This window comes from Mastomys coucha, unplaced genomic scaffold (genome assembly GCF_008632895.1).
Source record: "Mastomys coucha isolate ucsf_1 unplaced genomic scaffold, UCSF_Mcou_1 pScaffold14, whole genome shotgun sequence".
Lineage (NCBI taxonomy): Eukaryota > Metazoa > Chordata > Mammalia > Rodentia > Muridae > Mastomys > Mastomys coucha.
This window is the reverse complement of record NW_022196896.1, coordinates 31,304,311-31,309,141: the sequence shown is the minus strand read 5'-3', so window position 1 is coordinate 31,309,141 and position 4,831 is coordinate 31,304,311. Positions and strand designations below refer to the sequence as shown.

The 4,831-nt window shown below is 37.5% G+C and overlaps 1 pseudogene; it reads right to left on the bottom strand.

The window, feature by feature from the left end:
- Window positions 1-1,257: 1,257 nt before the first annotated feature.
- Window positions 1,258-1,297, bottom strand: LOC116089576 (annotated as a pseudogene).
- Between the last annotated feature and the right edge of the window lie 3,534 nt (window positions 1,298-4,831).

Genomic DNA, 4,831 nt, shown 5'->3' with positions numbered 1-4,831 from the left:
GCTAGACAAACTGGATAGCTTCGTGTAGGAGAATGAAAATAGATATTTATTCTTTACTTGTGTATAGCTCATCTCCAAATGGATAAAGAGTTCAATATAAAACCTGATACCCTGGAGAAAATAGTAGTAAGTACGCTCTAGCTTTTAGGTGGATGGAAGGGATTTCTAAATAGGATTCTAGTAGCATAGGAATCATTATCAACAGTTGACAAATGGGATGACATAAAACCAAACTGCTTTTGTACAACAAAGGACACTATCAATCAAGAGAGAGGCAGTCTACAAAAAGAAAAAAAAAAACTTTTTTCATCTACACAGAGAATTGATGCCTAGAACAAAGAACTCAAGAAATCAAATCCCAATAAAATAACCTGATTTTACAAAGCCATGTAACAAAGCAGAGCATTCTCAAAAAAGAAATACAAGTATTTAGGAAATGGATTTTGAAATGTTCAATATTGTTAACCTTCAGGGAAACAAAAATTAAGACTACTTTATGATTTCATCTTATCTAGTCAGAATGACTAAGATAAGTAAAATTGATGTTGAATACTAGCGTGGATATTCAGAAAGCAATACACTTATTGTTGGTGGCACTGCAAAAATAATGCAGGCATATTGGAAATCGGTAGGGAGGGTCTTTAAAAACTGAAAATAAATATACCATATGACGAGATAAACCCTCCTAGCCACAGACTCATAGGACTCTCTCCCACAACAGAGATACTTGCTCAACCATGCATGTTGCTGCTCTATTAATAATAGCTTCTAAGTAGAACACCCCTAATGATGAATAAGTAATGAAACTTTGCTACATTTATGGAATGAAGATTTGTCTGGCTGTAACAGTACTCACATTACAAAATTTCAGGTGTATGGATAATACTAGGTGTAATAATTCTGAATAAGGTAATTTAGACTCAGATAGACAAATGCTACATGTTCTATCACATATGTAGATCCTTGCTTTGAATCTTCAGATATGTGTCTTTAAGGTATGGTAAAAGCATAAATTAGTGCCAATGACCAGCCTTGGCTTGGAGTAGTCTCAGAGTAAGGGGTGTTTGGAAGTGATAGAAGAAATAGTTCAAAGCCAATCATGGCTATAAGCTGACAGCTCTGTAGTCTGCTGAAGATGGCTCTATAGACAGCTCTCACCTTGAAAGAACTCTCTCTTGCTAGAAAGAGCTTCTAAAAGCCCTCTGGATAACCCCTGGGTTTTCCAACCAAAGTCATAATGGCTTCTAGCAAAAATTCTTGGGTTTTCCGATTAAAGTCAGAAAACCTACTAGACAAAATTCTTGGGTTTTCTGACCAAAGTCAGAAGAACAACTAGAAAAAAAAAATCTTGAGTTTTTCCCACCAAAGTCAGAAAGCCCATGAGAAAAAAAAATTAAAAAAAAACTGCAATAGCTCTCTGCTAGCTCATATTTTGCAGACAAAAGCCCAGTCTTTTATTTACCTATCAACTCAATCATTTACCCAGCTTCCCTTTTTTATTATCTCATGCATCTTATCAGCATTTTAAGGCCTCAGCTCCTTGATTCTTAGAAGAAGGCAGTATATATATATATATATATATATATATATATATATATATATATTTAATAAGCAAATAAATTTAGAGATCTACTTGACTTTATAAGCACAGACAAAAAGCTACTTGGGTGAAATCCAGCTCTGAGATCACCATTCCCACCACACCTGGGCCTAAACTAACTCTCTCCCATGCTGACCTTGAAATCAGGAATCTGCCTGCCTTTGTAACCACAAACTTAGCTAGGTGGGATCATGCCCTGCAATCACCAATCCCCAAATCTCTTTATCTCCTTCCTTAATATATTTCTGACAAGCTGGCACATAGTGCAACTGCCTCTGTTCTTTTAGATCTATGAAGTCCTTTATATAATTCATTTTACATTCTTATATTTTACATAGTTGAGAAATTATATGTTCTTGAACTCATGTTTTCAGAGTTTTCCCCCACAGCCTTAAGGTCTGTCCTGAAGGTCACATCATCCACCACTTTTGCTGAGGAGCACAGACACACCTTCCCCTTCCAGACTCTTACTGTTTCTAATTATCATGGAGTCATTATTCTTGGCAGACAGAACATGTCCTGAAGGAAGAACATAAAGTAAATTATGTACATTATTATATAAACAAGTCCATTACCACAGCGTCTGTCAGCACTTGTGGAGGCCCATGCCCTGCAAGCTGTGCTTTAGGGGTGGAACTGTATCACACCATCCCTTCAGCATGGCAGGACTTGGTAAATTAGGAAATTGTTAAGGAGTCATGTAGAGTTTTAAGGTAACAGAAATAGGAGAACATTGGTGCTAAGGGGAAAGGAGAATGATGGGTTACAGAAGATTAAGTGAGGTGGAAAATAAAGGGAAGGGTAGAGCAGGTATAGCAGTGGATAACTGACATTAAAGATAGCTAAAAAAGTTATATGGAAATGATCTTATGGGTTTCATATATAGGTATATGTATATATTTGTGTAAAAATATATAAAATGACTTTAAATATACTTGCCTTGTATGGAGGGATGTCTCTTTTGTATATCATAGGCTATCAAACAATAAGCCCAATGTCAAGTTTTGGTAACTTCCTTTTGATCCCCCAATATAGAATTGGCTGTAACATCACTCTTGGCAACAACCCAGAAATTGATGAATTCTGTATTGCTGAAGATACCACATAATTCCCTTAGGTTTGTCACCCCTTCTATCTAGTTTTCATAGTGTTAGAATGTGCAATAAACAGTACTGGACAAAAAATGTAATCCATAGTAATTACTTAGCTGTTAATAACCCTCTGAGCTATGATAATAATCGCCCTTACAGCATGATCCCTATGGTGAAATAGAGCATGAATGTTATGAGAGTAGTCAACCACTTTCTAATTGAATGTTAGGCCTGTATATCTACAAGATTTAATTCATGCCTTTTAACAAGGACAAGAATCCATGGCTGAGAAAGCCATAGTACTCAGAGAAGAACCTACTTCTACTATTCTGCTAAGTGGACATAATGTTAAAATAATTTCTAATATTTTATATCCATTCCCATAGATTAGTGTGCATTCAGTCCTGATTGAATAAATTTATTTTGTAGGAGATGGCCATTAATTCAGAGACTCAAATCTGGTGAAATACAAAGAATATGGGACTGTGAATTGCTCAGCCTTAAATGGGATGGTGATAGTGAACCTTTCTAAGTGCCTAAGAACAATCAAGAAAATGTCCGTGTGTGTGTGTGTGTGTGTGTGTGTGTGTGTGTGAGAGAGAGAGAGAGAGAGAGAGAGAGAGAGAGAGAGAGAGAGAGAGAGAGAGAGAGAGAGAGAGAGAGAGAGAGAGAGAGAGAGAAAGAGAGAGAGAGAGAGAGAGAGAGAGAGAGAGAGAGAGAGAGAGAGAGGAGAATTTGTAGATGACTGCTGCAAAAGAATGTTTTCCAGACATAAGAGAGCTGATGTATACATAAACTTAGTATCTGTCTGGTATGCACAGGACCTACACAACATGAAGTCAGCCAAAATTAATATAGACTGGTGAGGGGCTCAGGAAGTCTCACCTCTAGCTGAAGTTCTATTGGCAATTGATGGCTACTGGGAGAAGGACACTCAGCAGTTTCTTTAGAAATACAGCCAGTGAAGTTTACTCATGTTCTAGTAGTTGGTCCAACTTCCATGCACATAAAAGCAGTACTAAGAGTACTCAGTTATAAAAGGCATACATGAAGTTGAAGTGGAAATATAGTGATAGGGTATAGGAGGAGTTGGGAGGAAAGAGTTTATTTAAATGTATTATATAAATTCATGGAGTTGCTTTCTACCTCCATCTATAACAAGGAAGTGCACCTGTTCCAAAGTCTTCTGTGCATCTTTCCTGCCAGGGGAGAGCAGGTCTCCACAGAGTGCTCTGATCCAGGGACTCAGGAGAGATCACCATTTTCTCTCCAGTGACTTTCTAAGGCTGGTCCAGCCAGCCCTCTGCACACAGGTCTTACTAGGAAAGAACTGATCTCCTAGGAGCGCTGACATAGGCTTACAGGCCCACAGGAGGAACAAGCTCCAGCCAGAGACAGCAAGAACATCTAACAGTAGAGATTACAAGATGGTAAAAGGCAAATGCAAGAATCTTACCAAGAGAAACCAAAACTACTTGGCATCATCAGAACCCAGTATTCCCACCACAGCAAGTCCTGGATACCCCAAAACACCAGAAAAGCAAGATTTGGATCTAAAAATCATATCCCATGATGGTGATGAGGAATTTAAGAGGGCCATAAATAACTCCCTTAAACAAATACAGGAGAATACAGGTAAAAAGGAACAAGCCCTTAAAGAGGAAATACAAAAATCCCTTAAAGAATTACAGGAGAACACGAGTAAACAAATAGAAGCCCTTAAAGAGGAAACAAAGAAAACCCTTTAAAAATTAAAGGAAAGCACAAAAAAACAGGAGAAGTAATTGAGCAAAATCATCCAGGATCTAAAACTGGAAATAGAAACAATTAATAAATCACAAAGAGAGACAACTCTGGTGTTAGAGAACCTAGGAAAGAAGTCAGGAGCCAAGATGCAAACATCACCAAGAGAATACAAGAGATAGAAGAGAGAATCTCAGGTGCAGAGGATATCATAGAAAACATTGACACAGCAGTCAAAGAAAACACAAAATGCAAAAAGCTCCTAACCCAAAGCATCCAGGAAATCCAGGATACAATTAGAAGACCAAACTTAAGGATAATAGGTATAGAAGAGAGTGAAGACTTCCAACTCAAAGGGTCAGTAAATATCTTCAACAAAATGATGGAAGAAAACTTC